At 36.2% G+C, this 12,395-nt stretch overlaps 1 protein-coding gene across 1 annotated transcript in view; it reads right to left on the reverse strand.

Moving 5' to 3' along the window:
* The window catches only part of BANK1 (B cell scaffold protein with ankyrin repeats 1), a 323,683-nt gene that overhangs the window by 188,380 nt on the left and 122,908 nt on the right, over window positions 1-12,395 (reverse strand). The gene's annotated exons all lie outside the window — the stretch shown is intronic.

Here is a 12,395-nt window from a genome sequence, read left to right on the forward strand (position 1 = left end):
TTGGAATAAGAATAACAAATGCCTACATTGTTAAGAAGGTGTGCATGCCCTATTTTATGAGACTATAACATTTCTATATGAAAACCTAAGCCACAGAGGCAATATATTGACCAGACAATGAACTGGAAATATAAAAACACACAGATTTGTGTAGGAAATCTTCGCTTTGTTGGTATTTAATTAGTTAAATTCACGTGGGGTGATATAACTTAATAATGAAATTAAGTAAAAGCAACAAAACACTCAAGGGCCAGTCAGATAACTTGCTCATCAATTTTTCTAGCCACTTCCCACCCCTACCAAAAATTATATGATAAAAGAGACCATCTGTGTCTTTTCCAGATAATTGTTGTTTCTGCTTCTTCCTATATACGGGCAACATAATGGTTAAGAGCACAGGGAAATGTCTGAGGGTTGCATCCTGTGTATATATGTATGCAAAGAAAATCTACACACTGTTAAGTACACTAGGAAATTTATGAAAATATGAATCATTTATTACATAGACACACATTGAGAAGACAGCAGCTGTTACATCTGTAAATAGTTTTTACTGAAAATTACAAATGGGGATTTTGCTGGACCCTGTTAAACTAAATGAACTCTGTTTCAGGGCAAAGGAGATTATTTTAAGCAGCGTTAGCTTTTGGGCTTAGTGGCCTTGAGAAATATCATTCTTAGCATGTATTCTACTCATGCACCTGCTAAGGAGAGTTTTCCTAATTAATATCTTATATTGATAAAATTAAGTGAGAAATATATGGCCACATCTTCTCCAGTTTGAATTAGACCATCTTATATATGCTACATTAAGCACATACCTTATGAAAATAAGTGCAAAGTAATAGGTAAAATTTAAGGAATGGCTCAGAGTGAGAGAGGGGATAGAAAAACCACAGAACCTAGCTTACCCCTTTCTTTTATTCTTTAACTTTGCTATCTTTTGTCATCCTGCTTTCTCCATTCTTCCCCTTCGTCCTTTTTCCTACACGGTTTTCTTCAGATTGTAGAACTGAATGGGTTTGTGTTAGTTAAGCCGTAAACTCAAAGCAATGAGGGTTTGTGTTAGTTAAGTCATAAACTCAAAGCAATGAGAATTTTGAGGTGCTGTTTATTTGAGCATTTGTAGTTCCTAAAACAGACTGAGATTTATATGAAGATTTAAGTGACCACCTGGCAAACAAGTTTATGACAGCATGTGTAAGGAAAAACCTGTCACTTGACTAGATTTTTTCACTTTTTAAATTATAACATTGAAATGATATCAAGTGAACATGAAGCTTAATATCTCTGTTCTTAATCTAAAATAATGTAAGGCTAGGCCCAAACATAAAGAGTTCCCCTGGTAGCTATTGACCAAAAGGTCAAAGATGAGACTCTCTGTGTAAAGGTGTAAAGTTTGGGAATCTTAAAGAGGCGGTTCTCTGTGACTCCAGGGGGAGAGTCACAATGACAGAATGGCTGGAGACCAGGATGCTACCATCCAGAAAAGGAAAGCTTGAAAAGGAAGCCAGAGCAGGGAAAGAAACGTTATCAGGAAAGATTAAAAAAAATTTACTCACAAATTTCAAGAGGTAATTAGAATATATGATTCAACTTTAAAAAATGGGTTTCAAGTTATCTATATTTATTTAAAATATCAAATAATAGCATGCTCAAACTTACATCTGCATTGCACATACACAAAAGAAGGGAAGAAAACAAGTCAAAATGCTAAACGTGGTTATTCCCTATGTGGAAATTATTAATAACTTTTAAAGTTCTCTGTATTGTCCAAATAGTCTCAAATGATCACAAGCTATGTTTTAGATGAAGGAAAATGCATGGGATGATGTGGAAATGTACATGATATGAGATTGATTTAAATGCTGTGAGCACTGCTGGTTTGATATATCCGGAGCTTCGAGAAGTTCATAGAGATTGGGATTAAAAGATAAAGGACTTCCTTCCCATTGACTTTTAAAGCCACTCCTTATATATCACTGCAGGCCTTTCATTGTTTTACTTGCCTGAAGCGTGTGTCCTTGTCTTCTGCATTATTTTACTCAGCTTGCATGCTCAGCCTAGGATCCTTAAAGAGGGTCCAGCCTGAGATCTTTAAAGCCCCCAATCCCAGTTTGGAATAAGTGAGTAACCCTACTAATACCTTTTTAATTTAGTGAGCTCTTTTGAATGTAGATCTAAATATGTACATAGTGGAGTGTTGGTGGTAAAAGGATTAAGTGTTTGGTTGCTAACAAGAACAAAAACCCAACCAACCCACCAAATAAACACACAAAACAAACAAGGGTTGCTGGTTGCAACTCACTAACTCCTCCACTGAGGAAAGATGGAGCAATCCATTCCCTAAAAATTTTACAGCATGGGAATTCTACTCAATTTGGGGGGATTGCTATGAATTGGATCAACACATTGGGATTAGATATTGAACTTTATTGAACTCCTAATATTTTTAAGAGGGCAATGAAATTTTTGTTATCAGAAACTAAAATGAATGTATGGTATTTTTTGTTCTTAAATATAAACAATGTGTATGATACATTTCACCTGGTAAAGAATAGGTACCCTATTAAACTCTTTGGAAAATATATACATTATTATAAAATACATATATTAGTAATATGGTAAAAAAGTAGATTTTTAGTGGATCTAGAGTTTCTATGGATATGATTGAAAATCAGTTAAAGTCAACATTTATTTTCACAATGTAATGTTTTTTCAAGCAATAATAATATGGACTATAATACCAGAGACTTATTAAATGGCAATCTTGAGCTCACTTTCTGCACACATACATGTTCTATATCGAATAAAGATATCTATAAGTGTGGGGTTTTTTGTCATCCTACTATTTTATTCTTTGTGTCCTTTGAAGACATGAAAAACAAAAACATTTAGAATGGAGAATCATTTCACAATAAAGAGTAAATTAAAGGAAAAAAATCTTGGTTTATTTCATTGCACTTTTCAATTTAATTTTTCATTAGAAAACACACACACACACACACACACACACACACACATCCCATTGCCTGGTTTGTAAAATGCCCACCACTGGCGTTTGTATGAGTTCTTTTGAGCTCCTAAACCAACATTTCTTCGTATATATTTTATTAATATCCCATATAAAATTCCAAAGCTTTTGAAAAGATAACTGCCTAGTCCTTCTTGGGTCATTATTATAAACAAGTCAGAGGATATTAAGCATTCTATTTTAACAGCTCGTTTAAGATGTCTGGATTTTCTGCTCTGAAAAGTCAGAGCTTGCATATGCTCTGTCTTCTTTCCACAATTGCATAATACACTCCCTTCCTCTAGATGCATACTCTATTTCTCCATTAAATTGTTTTAATTTCACCATTTTAATTCATGGATTATCATCTGAAGACAAAACCGATGTGAAGTCCAGAAGAAGTATTACAATTATTTTAATCACATCATTGCTTCCTATTTCAGGGTCTTTTGGACAATTTTATGTTCATCTATTTCATCGCTTGCTAGCATCCAATCATTTCATTTGTCATCAACAAGTTTGTACCAAAGAAGCTGTTTGATTTTGTTTTGCCATTGCGGACACTGCCACCTACGGGCTTCAGCCTCCAGCATTCATGGTTTAGGAAGACATATCATTGCACAGTTTCTCCTTTTCTATTAACATTTCCTTTTCCATGAAACGCTGATGTGATGAAACTCAGCAGTTAGTAAGGATTTAGCTCATTCACCTAACCAGAAAACTAACAACTATTTTTCTCCCCACCCCCCTCAAAAGAAGTCTTCTGGCTCCTACTAGAAATGATTATCTGTTGCTCCATTACATTTTGTTCATAGAGGTACAATATGATGGAAAGCAGGTAAATATAATTTGCTTTTCATACTTGTTTTCTGCAAGAGTCTCGTTGTTTCTGTTGACTTTAAAAATAGTTAACATTTACATTTAAATTACTTTTTCATCTTAATTTAAATCTTTGGACGAGTTTTTCCTCTTTTATAGCTCTTTGGTTACAGTGTTCATAATTGTAATGTTTTTTTCAATAGAGTTATTGATATATGCTGTGTATTTCCCAACTATAAATGATGAGTGTGCATGATGAAAGCTACTATGGAAAAGGTGTTCCGTTGTAAGGTGAACGAGATGTGCAGTAATTTGAGGACACATTATGGGCAATCAGTTGAGCTTAGTTGAGAAACCCAGGGCTGTAAGATCAGTGCTTAGCCCTCAACAGGTGATGTTCTCTTGGAAGGTCAGTTCCCTGGATTCCCCATGTGATACGCAAATCGTTGAAGAAGCAGGCTGCTAAAGGAGTGAAAAACATCTATTCTGAACAGATTAGCAGAAAGCATAGATTGTGAGAGTACCTGGCATAACACGTCACCCACAAGAACTCAGTAGATTCTAAACTATCTTCTCTGCTTTCCTTTTCTTTCTTATTGCCAGACATATATGAAACAAAATAAATGAAGTGGAACGGATGAATGCTAAGGTGTCTTTCAGATGGTATTAGAAGAATGAGGCTATTCATTCCAATGACCTTCAATCTCACGTTTTAATATAAACAGCCATTTCCTAATTATGGTGAATGCTTGCAATCAAAAAAAGGTCAAAGCAAACTCCATTCTGATTCTGGATATATTTCTAAGAGAAAATGCTATCAAATATGCCTCAGTCCTATAGTATTTATAATTCTGTTTTTAAAAAAATATTTTATTTATGTCATTTCAACTAATTTCCTAGTACAAATATAAATGTTCCCTCATGCCCAGTAATTGATCATTGTCTATACATTTTACTAAGTGGACAATGACCTATGTGGAAGGAAATTGCTTAATTCTATGATAATTGCAAGATCTGATAACTCCATAGTCATTTATAATTAAAAAAATAAGTTCTTACTTTACTAACTAGTCATTTGATGTAAATGTCTAATGTTGCTAGGACAAAAATTTTAAAGGTTAGAAAACAGGCATATTTCAATATTCTTTCTCAAATAAAATTTTCTAAGCACAATATGAAAATAAAATCAGAAACTAACTCTTGATATTTAGATAAGTTATGATTAAATATGATGTAAATGTTTTAATGCATTGCAATGACCTAAATCTAGTTCAAGGATAAGAGGAGAGTTATTGGTAAAGGATTTGAGAAAGTCTAAAGAAGATTAAGTGTGGGTATTGACACTTTTAAAGCATTGGAATATTTGTCAAGAAGCAAAACCATTTGTATTGTTATAATGAGCAGTTTTAAATATTTTATTTTTTTCAATAGTAAGTTCCTAAATGCTATTAGAATTTATTGTTGTTGTTCAATATTTTTTTCTATATGAATTTTACTTTTCTGTAGTCACACACAACCATAGGGAAATAGCATTTATTTATAAACTTACCCAAGTAAGTAAATGTATGCATTTTTTCTTAGAAGACTGGTTAAAGCTCTTACTATTCAGTAAGTCAACATTTGTTGTCTACAATCTAGGAGACATTATGCTAAATGCTATGGGGACCTCAGGATAAATAAAGCATGATATTTGCCATCAAGAACCAAGATGTTGACAAAATCAACATTGTTTGGTTAATTTATTTTATATACATCTAGTGAACCTATGATATTTGACCAAAACCATGTAAGGATGTGAGGGTACTATGGAAACTGAGATACAATTTCCCTTAGTCTAATCGAATTCATAATCTATTGGAGAGACAGGCATGAGAAACAAAAATAAAATCACCTGCATGTATTTAAATTGTTACAAGTCTCATCATAGAAAGGGCAAAAGCCCACCACGGTAGAACACCAGGAGAACCAAACCAAACTGACTGCCACCAAGTCAAGGTTGACTCACAGCAACCCCCTGCGGGCTTCTGAGATGGTCACTGTTTACAGGAGAAGAAAGCTCATTCTTTCTTCTATAGAACTACTGGTGGTTTTGAACTGCTGGCCAAGCGGATAGCAGGCCACCTTGTAACCATTATACTACCAGAGCTCCTGGACTAGGAGAACAAGATATAATAATAATAAAAAGTAAAACCAAACCCAAAGCCATCTAGCCAATTCTATCAGTGAACCTGCCTCCCCTGTTAATTCTGTTTTCTTTTTGTAGAGTTTAGCTTCTCAGATTATTTGCGCAGCATACAGATCGAAAAAGCATAGTGAAAGAATGTGACACCGGCTTACACCTTTCCTGATATTAAGTTGTACATTATTTCCTTCTTCTTAAGAACAACTGGAAGCAGCACAGGGATCAGGGCTACTGAGGCATTAGTATCAAAGGAGGGAATTCATTAGTACCAAAGGATGGAGCTAGGCTTCAAAGGGTAGAGTTACCACTTCAGTTCCAGAGGATGGGCTGCCCTTGCAGTGATCTGGTATGGCTGCTGTACTGGTGGGAAGAGAGAATGAGGCTGCCTAAGGCCAAAAGAATGGGGTCACCACAGCATGGACCTGGCAAGTCAGGCCACTGCTTAAGGCTACAAAATCCCTGAACACACCCAATACATCTACGTTTATGGTCATGTAGTCCTGGAGAATGGAGGATTATTTTCAAGCCTTGAGATTTAATGAGATTTACCCTGCTGGATTTTGGACTTGCTTGGTATGTATTACCATTCTTTCCCTGCAATTAACGAATGTCCTACTTACAGATATTTTAAAAATATTTCACAATTGCAATTTGGAAGCAGATATCTTTTCCCCCCCAAATGTGGCACACACAGAGAGTTGGGACTTAGAGTTCCTGCTATAATGGGTTAAGATTTGTGGAAATATTGTATTTGGTATTGTATTTTGCATGTGATAAGGGCATGAATTTGAATTTGGGAGACCAAAAGAGAGGAGTAATAGGGAATGAATTATTTCCCATAAACAAATGAACAAACAAACAAAAACTCTGTTGAAATCCTAAACCTTGCACCAAAATGTATGACTTTGCTTGGAAATAAGGGTTTCCTCTTGTTATGTTAATAATATACCAGTGTAAGATCCTAAATCTAATCACTTATCAATGGTGCCTTATAAAAAAGAGTAATATCAGCAGACAAATACAAACAGAGGGAAGCCAGATGCAGTGTGAGAGTTTTCTACAAGCAAAGCAATGCCAAATATTCTCTACAGGTACCACAAAATAGGAGGGGAGACCACAAAAAGGTATTACAGAGCCAGACCCTGTTTGAATTTCTATCCTCCTATGCATGAGAGAATTAGTTGTATTCTTTAAAGCTACCCATAGTGGCAGTTATACTGCAGCATCACCAGGATAAGAAAACACCCATGACTAAGTGTAAACTGGTCTAGCACTGTCCATGCACCTGATATAGTAATGAGAGGCATGGAGGGAACCACTGGATGGGAAACCATATGGATCTCGTAGATGTCTATGAAAGTAAAATCAGATAGTTAACTATGGTGTGCCATTATTTGAACTGATTTATATGCTATTAAATTAAATGGAGGACCTGAAGCACTTGTTGATGAAGATCCAGGATTGCCACCTTCAGTATGGATTACTATTCAATGTGAAGAAAACCAAAATCCTCACCCCTACACCAATAGGTAACATCAGGACAAATGGGGGAAAGGTTGAAGTTGTCAAGGATTTTGTCTGGCTTGAATCCACAATCAATGTTCATGGCAGCAGCAGTCAAGAAATCAAAATATGTGTTGCATTAGGTAAATCATAGACCTCTATTGCAAAGCAAGGATGTTACTTTGAAGACTAAGGTGTACCTGACCCAAAACCCCAAACTCACTGCCATCAAGTTGATGCCAAAGCACAGCAACCCTGTAGGACAGGGTGGAACTGCCTCTGTGAGTTTCTGGGATTTTAAATCCTTTAGTGCATAGAAAGCCCAATCTTTCTCCTGCGGTGGTTTTGAATTATTGACCTTGAATGAAATTCAAACTAAAGACAAAAAAAGTATTTAAATTACATCAAAACCAACATATGACATAGTCATCCGCATGGACCTTCATCATAAGTCAGAAGCTACTACCTGGAACCACTTGTTAACTGTTTTAAACTGATAAAGATGGAAGACATGAGATATTCAAGTACCAACTTACAAGATTTTTGTAATGATACTGTGTACATAGCTATTGACCACTGGGTTTATGAAAATATAATTCAGAAATATATGCCTTATTTTGTAGTAATAGTACTGAAAACATGAAAGAAATATAGGTGTTTAATTATATAATTTGTTGAAAATATGAAGGATTTACATTTACTAGATAGAGGCTCTAAAATGGATTCTATATGCAGGGTTAGATTTATAGTATTAAATCTATTAATTTTTTAAAAATTATTTAATTAATTATATTTAAAATTGCTCCTCTCAAATCAAAATATTCATTATGCATAAGGAATAAATCTTGTGAATTTTGTTTATTCTTCTTTGCATAGCTTAGATTAAGATATGTATGATAGTTTCTGTTTATGGATTTTTGCTAACATTTTTCTTCATTCTGTTGTTTGTTTCGTTTTGTTTCATTTTCCATCAGCACTGGCCTTTTCCTTCTACCTGTTTTATTCATAGATGCCCAAATTTAATGCTCATCAACGATTACCTCTTACCCCCATTTTTATTCTCATAACCACTAACATCATTATCTGGTTTAATATTGTTTGTGGAGCCCATGCAGTCTGCATGGGGCAGTCCCTGTCAGACATGAGTCCCCACTAGAGAGCAAGAAACGTAAGTAAAACTCTGTGAAAATTAATGTTTATCTTAGAATGTATTTTGCATGCTGAGATTCCTAGGGAAATGTTTCACTTAATTCGACTGGTAGCTGAACATTTTAAAATATGACTGAAAAAAATATTGGACACAAGGACCCTGATTGTACCAAATAAGAACATTTTGGGAAAATACCCAGAGCTGAGTTGACTTATTTATTTACTTGAGGCAGATGCCATGGTACAGTGGCCAATAAGCTTTGTCCACAGGATGATAACAGAAGTAAATGCATTTATCAGTTAAAGACATGGGGTTAAACATGAGCATGTGTAAGAATTACAATCTAAAATCTTTCCAAGAATAAAAATAATACTTACTCTTGACTTGGATTCCATAGCCTAAAATTAGTTGTTTTAAAGTGTTATTATAAATGTTTAGGTTCTATATTTATTTTAAATATAAGTCAAAGATATCTAATTCCCATTTCAGGTAGTAAATTGTATCCATACTTTCTGATAAGTTTTCTCCTTTTTACTAGTGGCACCAAAGTTACATTGATTGTCATTTTACTTTCTAGAGACCACAAATCTCCATGATTCCTTAGAAGTCCATTATTTGTTTAATTTTACCCAGAATAAATGCTAAAAGAACAGATATAGTATTTCATTGTCAAATATAAAGTTCACTGGTGATAAAAAGTATTGCTCTTCTTAGAACCCAGTGATAAATATGCAATAGTAACCTGAAAATGCACTGCCTTATTAGATTTCCCCAAGAGATAACTGAAGTAAAATATATTTGCTGGAGCAAATAGTGCATACCTTTACTAAAGCCAGAAAGAAACTGCTTTCCTACATGTATTTAGGGAAACCAATAAAATCTACTGCTGTGAATTGATTCCTACTCATAGTACTGTCTGAAGGTTTTGGCGGCTGTAAATATTTATCGGAGTAGATCGCTTTGTAGGAACTGATCGCTTAATCTTCTACCTTGGCGCAGCTTACAGGTTTTAACGCTGACCTTGAAGTTAGGAGTCTGACAGTTATCCAGCAGCTCCTACATAGAAACCAATGGTGTTTTTTATATGCGAAGATGCTTTCTTTACAAAGTCTCCACTTGGTTGTACATTCACAAAACTAATGTCTTTCAAAATGCCTTTGGAGGCGTAGGAGCTTGGTGGCATCCTGTTAGGCTTTGGGCTGCTAACAGCAAGGCCGTTAGTTCAAACCACCCGTCACTCCACTTCACTCCTGTCAGTGTTACAGTCTCAGAAAGCCCTGGGGGTACTTCTACCCTCTTCTGTAGGGTCGTTAGCCTGTCCACGAGGACACTTACTCCATAGCAGCGAGGAGATGCCTTCTTTATAAATCTTCACTTGGTTAAGTTCACAAAACCAACATGCTTCTAAAAACCTCCGGATCTGTGGAGCTTTACCCTACATAAGGCATTAGGGCTGAATAGAGGTAGGAAAGCACAGCACTCCAGCAAGCTGAGCGTTACCTGAGACGCGTGGAATAACTACGCAAGACTCAAGAATGGATCACGAGGGCAAGGGAGCGAGACGAGAGACAGGCAAGACCCTCACTCTGCTTGCCGAGGTCTGTTTGCCTGCCAAAGGAGAATGTTTACAAGGGTTCCAACGCAGGGACTCTTCTATGGTACAATGCCTTAAAACTCAAGATGTTTCCATGATTCATAATCAACAAACATCTGTGCACTAACAAAGATTCTCCTGCAGCTGACAACCTGTCTCGGATGATTAACAAACATTCTCATAGACAATCCCATTTGGACCTGATGGTGTTCTTTTGGTGTCCAGCAAAGAATCTCCTTATTTGCAACATGTTTCTGGAACATACGAACAGTTATGCACTCGGGGTTTATTATAGTCTTTACGCCCAAGCAACCTTCCCAGGGGAACAGGACAATGTTTCCCTAAATCTCCCCTTCTTTATTATTTAAAGCAGGCTGTAATATCGTTGACGTATGTGGAGTTGGAAAGTAAAGCTTCTTAAATATCTGAGTATTATGACAACAAGAAAAAAATATTACAATAAGTGCAATGTCCCACATTTATAAAGGAATTTCATGAAATCAAATATTAGGATTTAACTATTGAAAACTATCCTGCAAAGTTTTAAGAGTAGAAATGTGAGTTTCTTGCTAAATAGTAACAAGTTGTTTTCTGAGGGCAGCTTCCAAGTGATTAATTTGGGAGCTGAGGTGAATGGAATCACCTCCAATTATTCCTTCTTCTTCTTTTTAACCATTTTATTGGGAGCTCTTACAGATATTATAACAACCCATAATGCAACTGGATCAAGCTTAATTGTACAATTACTGACACCATCATTTCAAAACATTTTCTTTCTTCTTGAACTCTTTGATATCAGCTCTTCTTGATGCCCACCCCCCTCCACAGGAAACCTTATTCTTATATTATAAATTATCATTATTATAATTTGCCATATCTTACACCACCCACTATATCCGTTTGCCTACAATTCTGTTATTCATTCCCTGCGAGTGATTATACAGTCATCTGTACTGTACTTTTCCCCTTTCCCCACCCCTCCCCACTTCCCCACTCTTTTCAGTCCCCCTAGGGGATCATGGCTCCAGTTACTATTTCTGACCGGTTTATCTATCTTGGTTTCATGCATCGGAGGATCTTCATTTATCCCCCTAATTCCCAAGAGTGTGAAGTTGCATTGTACGGCAAGGCAATAGCACAGGTATGCTGACTTCCCAAACACATTTTATGGTTTGTCTTAAAGATTTCGATCTTTGTTTGTCTAGTTTTTTCCAGTTGTCCCCAGGTGACTCTTGTTCGTATTGCATTTGAGAGAAGGGGCCTTAAGGATTCCCCATTTTTGTTTTTTGAAGTATTTTCTAATTGTCTGGTGTGTTAATTTAACACAGGCCCAATTCTCACAAAACCTTTTGTTCATAACTTATTTCACTGGGTCTCTTGTTTATTCTCTTAGCAGGTAGGGCAGAAACCCTAGTTTTATCCTTGTCATTACGACCCTGAACTTGTGGGGGGGGTGGGGAAATGGACGAAGACCAATCTGGCTGCTTCCAGCTAACAGTGAAGTGGAGTGGCATCAGGGAAGAGAAAGGGTTTTATGCAGCATGAGATTTTTACTGGACAGGGTTCTGAATGGCGAGTACATGCATCTCTTTAAGCAGATAATAATAACTTGTTTTCAGATGTATGATAGTGTGTCAGTTAGGTTTTGAACAAGAGTGAAGGTAATTGGATTTTACTCTCTTCTTATCCTTCCTCTCCAATATCAAAGAGGCCATAAAGAAGAAGCCTTGGTTCCAAAATGCTGAAAGTCAGTGCTGCACAGCAACCTGCTGTTCCAAGACAAAGATCTGAGTGTGTGTTTCCATAATATGACAGTCTTGGAAACCCGATTGGGAAGGTTTCCTCTGTCCTTTACAGTTACTATGAGCCAGAATTTACTCCTTGACCACCAGTTTTGTTTTGTTTTGTTTTATGTAGGAACCCGAAAAGCAAAGTCGGTTTCAAGGACAAATGCTGAGAGGTAAGGATATGGAGTCAAAGATAATAACTACTAAACCAATTATCCAACAAGGCGACTAATCTTATAGACTGTTTGCTCGTTAAGACAGTAGGAGGCTCTGGGACAACAGTGATCATTCACTAGGCATCAAATGAACCGCACATTGACCTCTCTCTCTCTCTCTCTCTCTCTCTC

This window comes from Echinops telfairi, unplaced genomic scaffold (assembly GCF_000313985.2).
Source record: "Echinops telfairi isolate 266 unplaced genomic scaffold, ASM31398v2 ScPeMD7_7468;HRSCAF=8506_0, whole genome shotgun sequence".
Taxonomy (NCBI): Eukaryota; Metazoa; Chordata; class Mammalia; order Afrosoricida; family Tenrecidae; genus Echinops; species Echinops telfairi.